At 36.5% G+C, this 14,991-nt stretch overlaps 1 non-coding gene across 1 annotated transcript; it reads left to right on the top strand.

Moving 5' to 3' along the window:
• Positions 1-12,435: 12,435 nt before the first annotated feature.
• Positions 12,436-12,537, top strand: LOC118652236. The gene has a single exon (XR_004966503.1). It is a non-coding gene; the product is annotated as a U6 spliceosomal RNA (small nuclear RNA).
• Positions 12,538-14,991: the final 2,454 nt, after the last annotated feature.

Here is a 14,991-nt window from a genome sequence, read left to right as displayed (position 1 = left end):
GGAGTAATTTTATTAGCAAGACTTTTACATAATCAGAAACTCTTAAATTATAGCTCAGGCCCTGCTATAGTTTACATGTCATCAAACATATCCTAAAATATACCATATGGGGCTGAACCAAGTGTGGCTGATGATTTACCCTCTTCTAAATAAACGTTGAGCAAATATCATCACTTGACCTGGGGACCAAGATTGGACAAACCTGCAGCATATATCCAGATTAAAATCAATTTCCTGCTCTTTATATTAAGGAAGAAACTTTTTTTTCTTTTTTTGTTTACTTAAGTATCTGGCTTCCTGTTTATAAAGGCCAATTTTTAAAGCCATAATTTGTATCTGGGTAAAGTTTATTTTGATGAAAAACAATGTGTGTATGTAATAAATAATCTGTTGTGGAAGAAAAAATGTTATGCAATTTAAAAATGGGCTTTAAAATTATGTATATTTAAAAATAAACATTTCAACTAAAGTGTATGAGTCTAACCATTGTGTTTAAATTTTCAATAAATTCTGTGCTTAACAAAGTTACTTTCAATAAAAAAATTTTAAGAGAGGTGTTTCTTACATATCCATTATCATAATCTACAAAGAATATTCTGTTTCCAAATAAGCTTTAACTGGTTGACACATAGATAACCAATGTTTTTTACATAATAATATGGGAAATATCATCAAAACCAAACCAAAATATGCAGGTGCAATGTAGTATGTAGTTAGATTTTGCTAAAAGCCACAAAATGCATTATTTTCTTATTAATAAGTCATTTTCTATAGATGTCCTATCTAATATGGTAACCACTAGCACATCTGACTATTAAAATTAATTAGATGAAATAAAATTAAATTTAAATTCTTCAATCAATGTATACACATTTCAAGTGCTCAGTCATTGACTGTAACTAGTGACTATCTATTGGACAACATAGTGAAGCACTTCCATCATTGCTAACTATTTATTAGGCAATGCTACTTGAGAGGTTATTTTTGGAAGTTCGTGCTGAAACTCCAAAAAGTTTGCATTACATAATGTCTATCCAATTACTACCATGTGGCCTTGGAAAATCAGTTAAATTCCTCTACTTCAGCTTTTTCCTCTATAAAATATACCAACTAACAATATCTATTCTATGGGTTTTACATGAGGGTTAAATAGTATAAAGTAAATAAAGTGCTCATAAAGGGCCAGGTGTACTTATGTGATATATCACTGCTATTGTAGAAATCAACTAATAGTTATCCTTATTCTATGAAGGACAATGGCATGTGCTAATTGTTACAGCTTAAAAAAATCTCTGTTATCTCCCTTATACATTGTTATTTCCAATGAGAAAATCCCTTTTTTCACACTGCCTCCAAAACAAACTACTATGCTTACCATTTTGCTTTCCTTAAATGAATGCACGCGCACACACACACACACACACACACACACACACACACACACCACACAATGGGAACAGGCTGGTGCACACTTTCTATCAATTCACCCACCTGCCATTTTACTGCACCCCTTCCTCCGAGTCATTGTGCCCACATAAACCACTATGAGCCCCATAGCTAAGAGCTAATGATTTGTAAGCCCTCTAATTTATCATCTAAATAAGATACTTGAAAGAGTTAAAGTGAGCATGATTATTCATTGTTTTAGATATGACCTTGAAATGGAGACTATCCCAGGCATTGTGTCAAATTAGGCTCATTCTACAAACGACCTTGCTAGCCCCAGAAGAGCCAGAATAGAAATTGGGATTCTTGACCTACAGCTTTCTCTATTGAGCCCTAAACAAAATTCCTGACTTCTTATTTGACACTACATGGCTGGACACTGACACTTCTATTTCACTTGACTGTGCTATTTACTCAAAGCGGGGGAGGGAAGAGGTAGGCTTAGTGGGAAATGTTGCTACTCATTTACTCTTGATCTTTTTCTCATCTCTTCTCCTACTTCAAATTTCCCCAGTATTATAGTGAAGTGAAAAATGCACAGCCATTGACACATTAATCATTATCAAAATATGCAGAAGGATTAAGTGACTTTTCTATATTAACTTTTAATTCACTGTTTATTCTGTCATTCTCCAAGGCCCAATGAAGTGTCTAATAGCCTACCTAAAGAAGTGTCTACTTGATTCACCTTGATTTAAAGGAAACCTGACCTTAGTGTTTGCGGCCAGAGGCAGGGATAAAAATAGCAAATCTCCCGAACTAGTTATTTCACTGCCTATTTCTTGCTTGCCAACATGTCTGCATATTATAAAGCATGTATTCATCACTTCTAACCATTCTAGCTTCTGAGTGTTTGTACATTTCAGCATTTCTTTGTGCTATGTTAGTCGCCTACCAATAATATTCCTGTGGTTTTTCTATTGACTTGGCTACATGTGGCTTTCTTAATCTTGACACTTTTCTTATAGCTTATTTTCTCAGCCATACATTTTATTATTGTACACATTAGGTACCAGTATGTCCAGAAATGTTTACTCTTCTGATTTACCTCTCAATTGGAGACTATTACTAATCTCAGATGACATAGAAACCTGTTAACATACTGATTGGGCATTAATACTTATTAAAGCAATTTAAAAATATTTTTATTGATTTCAGAGAGGGAGTGGGAGAGAAAGACAGAAACATCAATGATGAGAGAGAATCATTGATCAGCTGCTTCCTGCACACCTCTCATTGGGATTGATCCCGCAGCCCATCCATATGCCCTGACTGGGAATCAAACCATGACTTCCTGGTTCATAGGTTGATGCTCAACCACTGAACTACACCAGCCGGGCAAAACAATATTTTTGTAATAATTTCCAAAATAGATGAATCATTAAGTGCTACACGTGTATAGTTATTTTTCCCCCATAGACATTAAATTGACTTGAACATCCTTTGTTTCATCCAGTACTGAAAAACCTCTATATTAAAGACTAAATTCACACTGTACAATTGTAAAAAAGGCAGCACGTTATTCATTTCTTTATTCTATTTTTAAAATATACTTTTATTGATTTCAGAGAGGAATGGAGAGGAAGAGAGAGATAGAAATATCAATGATCAGAGGGAATCATTGATTGGCTACCTCCTGCATGCCCCCTACTGGGGACTGAGCCTGCAACCCGGGCATGTGTCCTTGACCGGAATCAAACCCGGGACCCTTGAGTCCACAGGCTGACGCTCTATACACTGAGTCAAACTAGCTAAGGCTCATTTCTTTATTCTTATGTCTTTATCCAAATTATCATGGACCAGTAATGTGACAGATTTTACAGAGACTAGAGTTCATTTCAATTAATATCACCACTACCATAATGAAAACTGGAAAAAGATAATACAAACATAGGTGGAATCAGTTCTTTCCTTTTTTATGTTTTTGTAAATAAAAAAATGTGATAACTGAATACTAACTATATATTTAATACTGTGCTGTGCTTAAGATATTCCACATTTACCTAGCATTTTCTACTAGAAATCAGTACATCTTCATTTTTTTTTTTATGTTAAGCAGATAATTAACCTTCACTTTTAGAATATTTTATTTTCATAATCATGAATGCACTGTTAGGTCATATCTATGTTACTTCTGATGGCTAATGTTTAAATTGTACTAACTCTGCTTTTAATTTTTGTTTAATCAATATCTAAAGCAAGAATTTGTGATGTGGGATTATGAGATATGCAGTTGTCCTGAAATTAATTTCAATTTGGTGGTGTGTAGCATTGTGTATCTGTGAGTATGTGACATTTTGTAAGAATATATATGTAATAAAAACAAAGGAAATACAACTATTTTAATAAAAATTAGGTTCTCTCTTAAATTTACTTCAGTGAGCATTGCATGAAGAGGGCAGTCAGACCTCCCATGTGGAGTTACTTAAAAGTAGGTATCACTGCTACCTGATGAAAATGAGCTTGAATTGTTTCTTTTATCAATGTCTTCTGCAACATTTTTTTTTCTAGTACAACACACCTGCTGGAGCAGTTTCTTCTGCCTTTTGATGAGGATTCAGGGTTTCACACGAAGAGTTATAATGTTTTGCCTTTTCATACACTCCTTTGGCATAGCCATTTTCACAGGTATTCAAGTTAGTTAGGCTTTAGAAAACCTTCAGCACAAAGCCCATATGCTTTGAAAAATTATCTATACTCTATTTCAGATAATGGTCATTTCAGAAGTGCAATCTTAAATTGCCAGAATATGATGATTCCTTCTAGTCTCTACAATGGATTTCTATTAATTTCTAGGGAACATGATGCAATTTGGGCCCAAATTGTAGGAGGATATTAAAAAACAAAACAAAAAAACAACAATTAGGGAAGGACAGCATTTGGCTTGGGTGAGTCGGATGGATGTTTTTTGTTTGTTTTATGTTTGAAAATTTATGCACTAATTATCAAAGTCCCTCAACATTTGTCATTCAAGCACACCGTAGTTTCTCTTTTCTGCAATGATTTATAAAAATTAGAACATCATGAAAAAAAAAGAACATCATGACCAGCAGAACAAACTATTAATTTAGCTGTGCAACTCATTCAATATTAAAATTTTCTTCTATACCCGGCTGGTGTGGCTCAATGGTTGAGCATCAACCCATGAACCAGGAGGTCACAGGTCAATTCTCGGTCAGGGCACATGCCTGGGTTGCATGCTTGATCCCTATTAAGGGGCATGCAGGAGGCAGCTGATCAATTGATCAATGAGTCTTTCTCATCATTGATGTTTCTATCCCTCTCTCCCTCTCCCTCTTTGAAATCAATAAAAACATATTTTTTTAAAAAAGAAGCAATAAAACCTAGCTCATGATCAAAAAAATTTTCTTCTTGGAAATTTTAGAGAAATACCAAGTTGTTTTCAATACTTTGATATTTTTTTTAACAGAAGATATAATGAGAGAAAGAGAGAGAGAGTTAGAGAGAAACATTTAATTAACTCTAATGGGGACACTAGCATGATGATAAATCCGAAAAGAAAGTGAGTGTGTGAAGTATTCATAGTGTTTGAAAAAAAACAAGTTTGAATAACTACTTTAGTTATAAAATTAAAGTTCTGTAGGACAATAAAACTTTAATTTTGGGGATTTTCTTATAAATAGAACTTAATTGCAACTCTATCATACATGGGTCATTTGATCATTTTTGTTGTTGTGTAAGTAGCTACCAGGTACAATTACAGAAATGTAAAATACCTAATCGATAGTAGAGTAAATAATTTCTAAAACAAAAAGGTACACACTCCTCCAACAGAGAATTTTGAGCAGGAGTGGAGATAATGGGTTGTCTAGCCTGACACTGAAGAAGCAGACAGAAATCCCTTTCCCTCTGCAATTATTGGATATTTTTAAAACATACAAAACCCTCAATCTGACCATTCACTATTATGACTAGACTAGAGGCCCGGTGCACGAAATTCATGTACTGGAGGGTGGGGTTGTCCCTTAGCCCAGCCTGCACCCTCTCCAATCTGGGATCCTCTCACAATCCGGGACTGCTGGCTCCCAACCGCTCACTGTCTGCCTGTCTGATTGCCCCTAATTGCTTCTGCCTGCCAGCCTGATCACCCCCTAACAATTCCCCTACCAGCCTGATCAACGCCTAGCTGTTCCCCTGCCAGCCTGATCGCCCCCAACTGCCTTCCCCTGCAGACTCAGTTGCCCCCAACTGCCCTCCCCTGCCAGCCTGATCGCCTCCCAACTGCTGTCTCCTGCAGGCCTGGTAACCCCTAACTGCCCTCCCCTGTTGGACTGATCTCCCACAACTGTCCTCCCCTTCAGGCCATCTTGTGTGTTGGAGTGATGGTCAATTTGCATACTGGTGGTGACTAATTCGCATATCAGGGCTAATTAGCATATTCCTTTCTTATTATTGTGTTGGAGTGGTGGTCAGTTTACATACTGGTCATGACTAATTAGCATATCTGGTCATGACCAATTTGCATATTACCTTTTTATTAGTATAGATTTTCAGAATTAAGGGAAGGAAACTCAGACACTTTTTGTTTTTTTTTTTTTAGGTTTAGCCTGTAATCCTTTTTTCCCCCTGACAGCTTACTTTCATATCTTCTCAAAGACTGATCTAATTCCACTCTGGGAGAAGGTATGGTGGTCGAGAGCTTCATTTTCATTCTGCAAAAAGGTGGACCCTCTGTTTATTGATGATCTATCTGCTTCTCCTAAATGGCTTCTGTTGAGCTATAGCATCATTCACTGCCTTTTTGCACTTTCTTTCTAATATCTAACTTTTTGCCTTTCACTGCAGGCTTTTGTTTCTGATGAGTTTATCTGCACCTCCATAAGTAAACACAGCAGGCATATCACCTATTCTACTCTCTGATTACCTCATGACTCATCTTTTATGTACGGAAGCCACCCAAGTTCGCTCTGGACCTCCATACATAACCACAGCACGCCACTCTTTGTACTTTACACCCTCTCACCGTGCCTCTAAATGGGAAATTGCTCCGTGAGGCTTGTCACATATTCAGCTTCCCCCAGAAGCAGGGGGCAATCAGATCTGGAGTTCCCACATTTTATGGGGATTTTATCACTCCACTTAAATCTTCACTGAGATTTCAATAGGAGTATTGCACTACTCTGTAGGTCTCATCTCTGCTTCTAAATTACTTCCTTCACCAGAAAAATGTAAATAATTTTTAAGGGTGGTCTGTTGTTTTATTTATTATCTTTCCAGGCTATCTTTATGGCGTAACCATTATGAGCTTATTCTTGCCGAGTATAGCATTTTAAATTGCAAAGTAGTTCTTTCTCGTCAAAAGTGTTGGCTTTAAAATAGCTACTTTAGGGGAAAAAAGCTATTTTAGAATATGGAGTGATAAATCTTACTTTTTCCTTCTTTCTGACTTCTTTTTAAATATCATCCTCTTATTCATAAATGATATTGAAGCATTGAATGCAGCTGATTGATTCAATGCAATAAGGCAGATATAGAGGGGAAAGATTGAAGAAACAGTGAAAATTTGAGATTAATGCCAACATGTATTTCAACCACATTTGCCTTTTCATTGTCTATAATTTAGTTATCTGTTTTTTAGGTTCATCCTTAATGTACAGTACAATAAGTCACCCTTAAATTTTTAACTATTTATTACTAGAGGCCTGATGCATGAAATTCATGCAAGGGTAGGCCTTCCCAGTCCCAGCTGCCAGGGCCCTTGCAGCCCTGGCTGCCTCGCAGCCTTGCCCCCCATCCTGCACCTGCCTTGGCCTGCTGCTGGTGATGACACAGAGTCATCAATCCCCTCATGGACTTTAATAGGGTCAAATGATTTCTAGATTATTATGGAATTGTTATTTTTGAGAGCTCCTCAAATCAGTTCATTGATACGTATTTTCTCCTTGTCCTCTCTCTTTGTTAAAAATTTGTGATGCTCAAGAAATTATATTTATGTGTATGTATATACTATATATATATATATAAAATTGAGTCCTTACAGATTTTAAAATTATTTTTTTCACTTAGAATTAGAGGGTGGTCCCTTGGGTATGGAGTTCTAGGGTCAAAATATTTTTTTCTTACACTTTACCAAATTTATATATTTGTTCTCCTCTATGAGTATTTTAGAATATTACTATTTATTTATTTATTTATTTATTTATGTATTTATTTATTTAAAATACATTTTTATTGATTTCAGAGAGGAAAGAAGAGGGAGAGAAAGATAAAAACATCAATGATGAGAGAGAATTATTGATCGGCTGCCTCCTGCACGCCCCACATTGAGGATGGAGCCCGCAACCAGGGCATGTGTCCTCCTGGTTTATAGATCGACACTCATCCACTGAGCCACACTGGCTGGACTCCAGTAAAAATGATTAAGAAAGGACTGGTAGTTAATGAAATCCATAACAAGTAACAGGCCCGGTAGATGAATAACTGATTATTGTCCTGGATTTGTTTTATTCAAGTGTTAGAGTACAGTTTTATTTCTGAACAACTGACTGAAATATTGTATTCCTACCAAATTCTAGTCATACACTGTTCCCACACCTTCTCTTTTCCAGAGGCTTCACTGAAATATTACTTTGTGCCACCAAACCTTATTTTCCCCAAGGTTTCTATTACTCATTTATCTATTTAAACCTGACTTTCCTGAAACACATTCTATTTTAAATGCTTCCCAAACTTAAAGCAACCAGTTTGCTAAACAATTTTAGAGAAAGAACATTGTTTGAAAATTACGTAATATTTTAATTGAAGTTCTGCTATTGCTTCAAAATATCACCCTGTTTTCACATGCTGTTACACTTTCCTTCTTTCATAAAGGAAGACATAATGACAGGCCTTGCCTGAACTCTCACAAAGTTCAGTACAAATGGTGGCCCACATACCATATGCACAAATATATCAAAGTTACAAGTGAAGTTAACAGGTTGTGAAATATAGTATATTTTGTCTTTCTACTTCGACAAATACACCTTCATAAAGTCCTGGATAGTCAGGTTTGCGTTTGAAAATACTGGATTTCTTTTAGTGCCAGAAAGGTGTCTCTCTCCATGGTACCAGGGAGACAGCCAGCCCTGGCCTCTGGCTTTTCCATTCCTGGCGCCCTCCTGCAGTATGAGAATCCTTGAACACATGCTGGTGGACCAGTTGCCTACAAGACCAAATGTTGTTCATGTACTCAGAAAACAGGTCCTTTTGGTCGCTATCAATGAGGACAGGCCTGGGTATAAGTCCATGCAGACTTGAATAATTGTCTCAGAGCCAATTGAATTCAGAATTTCAGTCTGAGGTGCCCAAGGCATGATGAACAGAAGTGGAGGTAGGGGCTCTAAGTGGGAATGTTCCTGTGGCCTATGAGGAGGGGTATGTGTAGAAATGGAATCCAGTAAGGCTCCCAAAAAGGTGGCTGATGCATTTGACATTTTGCCAGGGAAGTAGTAGTGCCGTGTCATGCGGGGGCACTTATGTTGATGAAGTGGTAGCCTCCCAGTGCAATACGGGTAAATTATCCCAATATCATGGGACAGAAAACTCACAGATGGATTTAAGGTAAATGAAACATTTAGTTTATCAACTTAAATTGAAACGCACAGAGAAAAGTAAGGAGAAAGATATTGGGGAGGTAAATATACATAGAAAAATGTATTCATTGTTAAAATAATCACATTGTCTGAATCCTGAGTTATGTAATGTTCATATGTTTTCTCACTCACTTCCTTCTCTCCCCACCATCGGCTTTTCCGCAGATAGTTTGGTTACAAGAAGCAGAGTTGAGGTTTGAGCAAAGGGGCCCCAACAGATGGCCAATGATACATTCACATTTTCTATTATAATAGGTAAAAATATGCCTTGCCAATAGCTGCAGTTTGCCAATTATCCTGCTGGGTAGTTATGAGTTTTAGCTTCATTTTTGGGGCTGAGCACATATGGGCAGAATGCGACCATACTGAGTCTCACCAATGGGTGGCCAATTTAGGGGAGACATAGCTGTTGGCCCAGATGTGACATAATCATGACTTGTTTTTTTCATGTCTATTAAAAGAGACACATTTCTTGCATCAAATTTTCTCTTTATTAGTATTATTCTTGTTGTTTTTTATATTTAACTTACTGTACGTTGAACAAACTTCTGGAATCTAAGTCTCTTATGCCACCAGCACACTCTATACTTAAAGCATCCAATGAGAGCATCTACTAGTATATATCATGAGCTAATAAATTACTTATTATTTATGTTTTTTTTCTTATGAGTTTCACGCTTCTGATTTTTTTCTCATTGTTTATAACAAAACTAGATATTTCCAACTAGTACAGTGGTCGGCAAACTGCAGCCCCTTGAGTGTGGCTTTTCCACAAAATACCACGTGCGGGCGCGCACATACAGTGCGATTAAAACTTCGTGGCCACACTCAAGGGGCCAAAGAGCCGCATGTGACTCGCGAGCCACAGTTTGCCAACCACTGAACTAATACAGCAATTTCACATCACATCTTGAGATTTCCATATCCTTTAATAGTAACAAATGGTTTTGGAATAGATTTAATGATAAAATCCTTCATTTTGTCATATAAGTAAAAAAATAAACTATGGCATTTTAAAAACATTTTTTAGAAGATATTACAATTTAAGGTGGAATAAAATCTAAAAATGCTACAAAATTGTGGAACTACTTTGTCCTTATTTTTCTTCTTCTAATCCCTTGACTATATTTTTCTAATCTGCTATTAAGTCTATAGCCAAAACAAAACACAACATTGCTTTGAAATAGACAATAAAGTAGTCAATAAAAATAATCAACATCCTGATTTTTTCTTTTTTTTAAAAAATATACTTTATTAATTTATTTACAGAGAGGAAGGGAGAGAGATAGAGAGTTAGAAACATCGATGAGAGAGAAACATCGATCAGCTGCCTCTTGCACACCCCCTACTGGGGATGTGCCCGCAACCAAGGTATATGCCCTTGACAGGAATCGAACCTGGGATCCTTGAGTCCCCAGGCCGACGCTCTATCCACTGAGCCAAACCAGTTAGGGCCTGAGCTTTTCTTTGCCATTTACTCTGAAATGTTCTAATGGAGAAGTACAAGTTTAAAAAAGAAGAGGAAAATATCAAACTTAGCTCTGTCACTCTGCTTTAGCAAAGGTCAAATTTCAGCAGATGAGAAATGTTTTAAATCAGAGCCAATGTAGATTTTATATAAAATATGTTTATTGTTCCTTTTAGTAATAAAATAAATAAAGATAATTTTATACTTAGTTCATCAGTGATAAGCATTTCTGTAATTGTAATTCATGGCATGTTTTTATTCTAAATACTTATCAGATTCTATTAAACATTGTTTCTTTCCATTTTACCTTTCAACTAGATGTGAACAAATAACTTTTGAATATTTAGCAGTTTCTGTTTTCCAGAAGATCCTCATTAGACCATATTTAGCTAAAGCTGTTCATGTAGTAAATGAATGTCTGCCATTCAGAACTAACACCCGGCAACAGAATGCTACAATAACTTCTTCCATTTTTACTGCAATAAACATATTTTAAGTTCATAGAGTTTTGCAATTATTTATAATAAATTCTTATACAATTAATTGATCACAATTTACATGAGATGATTCTTTATTTGGGTTCTTATTTGCATTAATTTACACCCATATATTCACATGCAAATAAGCTTTGTATAATTATTTGTGTGGTAGAAAATGGCAAAATCAAGATTTATTAGTATAATTAGAACCAGTTCAATAGCAGATGTTAGTTTAATTCTTTAGTTCTTTAGTTTACTTCTTTTCTATGATAATTCTGGAGTAGGGAAGCAAACTAAATCTACTTCATATTTTAGAGTACATTATCATCTTTAGTTGTAAAGCCTAATTTCTTGTGTTGTTGAGGGAGTATAAATTATGGGTTCTGGGGATACTGTAGTGAACAAAACCACCATATTCTCTGCCATTATTCTAGTGGTAGAGACAGAAGAATGACAATAGACTTTTAACCTATGCCAGTCAGTAATAAGTGCCTCAGAGAAAGATAACTGTAGGTGATGTGAAATGCTGGGGCAGGATAAAAGTGCACCATGCTAAGTGTCCAGTGGTCCAGTGACTGGTCGACTGTTCAACCAATCAAAGCTTAATATGCTAATGCTATGCTAAGGCCACTCAACTGCTCACTATGATGTGCACTGATCACCAGTGGCAGACAGTAGACTGGTCGATCAGTCGCTATGATGTGCACTGACCAAGAGGGGCAGACAGTCAACCAATCGACTAGTCGCTATGACCTGCACTGACCACCAGGGAGCAGATTCTCCGACTGGTAGGTTAGCTCGCTGCTGGGGTCTGGCCGATTGGGCCTGAGTGAGATGGGCTGGACATACTCTGGAGCCCTCCTGTGGTCCCTCCCCAATCAATCGTGCACCGGTGGGGTCCCTCAGCCTTGTCTGCACACTCTCACAATCCGGGACCCCTCAAAGGATGTTGGAGAGCCGGTTTCGGCTTGATCTCACAGGTCACTTCCCTCAGGAGGGTGCCAGATGCAGGGCTCCTGGCTGGTGAGCACTGCTGCAGCAGCATGAGCCTCTCACAATCGGGACTGATTGGGTGCGAGCCTGTGGCAGGCACAGTGGGGCCGGGATGAACGGGAGCAGCAGGTAGGAGCTGCAGGCAGTGTTGGACTGTGAGTTTTAGCCTGATCCCCCTAGATGACCCCGAGGGACCCCACCAGTGTATGAATTCGTGCACCAGGTCTCTAGTAAGAATAAAAATAACAATGATTGTTTTAAAGAATAGAACTAATTGTTGTCTAGCAAGAGCTCTAGTGTGGCCAATGTATCAATAACAGAATGTTTAATCTAATGTGGCTGATGTATCAAGATGGGAGTTTTAGAAGATGAAGCCATAGAATAAGGATGGGAAAATAAGATTAAAACCTTAGGACATCGAAGTACTTTGGCTTTTACTCTCATTGAAAAGGGAAAATTAGGTGCTCATAAATATACTAAAATTGGAATAATACAGAGAAGATTAGCATGGCCCCTGTGCAAGGATGACACACAAATTTGTAAAGCATTCCGTATTAAAAAAAAAAGGGAGGGGGGAGATTTGTATGAATTAAAGCAGAGAAGAGACATGGTTTCTCCTCAGTTTTTAGTGGGTCATTCTGGTTGCATTGCAAAGAAGAGACTCAGCAATGAATGACAGAAGCATGGGTACCAGGTAGGCACTTTTGCAAAAATCTGGGTGAGGTATTGAACTATCCAGACCAAGATTAAAGTAGTAGAGGACGAGGTAGGTTTGTAGATATAAAGTACATGGATCATAAGCCCAATATTGTAAAAGTTTCATAATCTCTTCTAGTTTCAGTATCCTCATCTATAAATTAAGATTGTATATGCAAAATGGAGGTAATATATGTAAAGTGTAAGAAAAAAATACTGAAGTAGAATACAAGTTAAATAATTTATTAACTTTGTTTAATATTGTGTGTGGATAGAAAAGAAGATGAACTAGGAAAATTAAATATGATAAATATACTTAAAACCACTGAATTGTACACTTTTTTGTTTTTGTTAATCCTCGCCTGAGGATATTTTTCTATTGATTTTTAGGGAGAGTGGAAAAGAGGGAAAGAGAGAAAAACATCTATGTGAGAGAAACACATCTATTGGTTGCCTCCTGCATGTTCCCGGGCCAGGGCCTGGGCCAGGGAGAAGCCTGCAACCAAGGTATGTGCCCTTGACCAGAATCGAATACAGGATCCTTTGGTCTGCAGGCAGATGCTCTATCTACTGAGCCAAACCGGCTAGGGCTGAATTGTACACTTTTAATCGGATAAATTTTATAGCATGTGAATTATGTCTCAGTAGTAAAATGAAACAAAAGGAATTGGGGAGGGGGGGGTTAATACTTTTCTGAATGTTCCTTTTCATATAGATTTTTTAAAGCCATATTAAAAAATAAAGCCATATTAAAAAATGTTTTACATACTAAAAATAAAATAAAAAGAAAACTAAAAAATGGAATTAAAATATAAATAAACAAATAACTAAATTTCAAGTGAATAACATGACCATACAACACAGAAGAAGGGAGGAGCGATTAAGGTAACTTTGGAACACAACATTTGGCCACCTGACCCTAAGGTTAAAGCCAAAAAGGACAGTAAACAAATATTGTACTTCAGTCTGTACACTTGTTACTAACAAATGTGATTTAACAATTTTGAAATTATTTTAGTATATTCCTATATTGAGCAAATAATTAAATATATTGTGGCTAAATAAGTTAGAGGTAACAGTCCAAACACTTATATAGCTTTAGATGTAAATATAGCAAGAAAGAGGTAGATATAAAATAATAAGATTTTAAAACAAAATAGGAAATACTATTTTAACTTTTATTCTCATAGTTTCAATTACATTTTATTTTTTATGGTCTACATTTCTCCCATTTCTCTTTAATATTTAGCAGTATTTTTATTGCATAAAATCACTTAACAATGACATATCTTTGATGACTATTTTACCACAAATCTTTTTGTTATATTACTAGAATTTACATTTCTACTCACTGAAATACAAGGGATTTTATTTATATATCACTACAATATATGGTAGAGTATAATGAAAAGCTAGCAAATATAATGTCAGTTATATTTCATACTTCTGTGAGTTTTAAAATCCAGAAATGACGATATAATAGGATCTCAAGAGGTTTTCAAAAAATAGCTCTATAGAATAGCATTTCTTGTATGAATTTATATTGATACCTTAAGAATATATTATGTTCTGAGATGTTAGGTAATAATATCACAAAGCAAAACAATCAATAAGAAGTAACAATTAAAAATCTAAAACATGAAGACAAACATCAACATGCAAGAGATACAGAATCTAGTAGTTCACAGAACTCATTTTATTTCATTTCTCAGTATATTACTTTGAAATAAAAACATTTCCTGACCTGCCTTGATGGCATAGTCATTCTTAGTCACTATCTTATATCCTTTTATGAAAATAACAATTTGTCACTGCATTCTTTTTGGTTTAAAAAGTGTGTGTGTTGCCGAAACCGGTTTGGCTCGGTGGATAGAGCGTCGGCCTGCGGACTGAGGGGTCCCAGGTTCGATTCCGGTCAGGGGCATGTACCTGGGTTGCGGGCATATCCCCAGTGGGAGATGTGCGGGAGGCAGCTGGTCGATGTTTCTCTCTCATCGATGTTTCTAGCTCTCTATCTCTCTCCCTTCCTCTCTGTAAAAAATCAATAAAATATATTAAAAAAAAAAAAGTGTGTGTGTGGGGGTTGGCGGGGGGAGAAAAAGTAACATACACAGGTATTTAAATATCAATGCAATAAGCAAACACAAAGCATTATGAGCTTGGCTACCTAGAGAAGATAGGTGGGAACTGGGCAAAGAGGACACCAGCAATGCAGAGTAAAGTGAAATCACTGTTCTGACTGCCCCCCTTCTGTACAGTTCTGACTTTTGGAACCTTGAAAATGGTTCACATCTTCAAATAAAGAAGGCAATTATAA

This window comes from Myotis myotis, unplaced genomic scaffold (genome assembly GCF_014108235.1).
Source record: "Myotis myotis isolate mMyoMyo1 unplaced genomic scaffold, mMyoMyo1.p scaffold_m19_p_3, whole genome shotgun sequence".
NCBI lineage: Eukaryota > Metazoa > Chordata > Mammalia > Chiroptera > Vespertilionidae > Myotis > Myotis myotis.
This window is presented reverse-complemented; position numbering and strand designations above follow the sequence as displayed.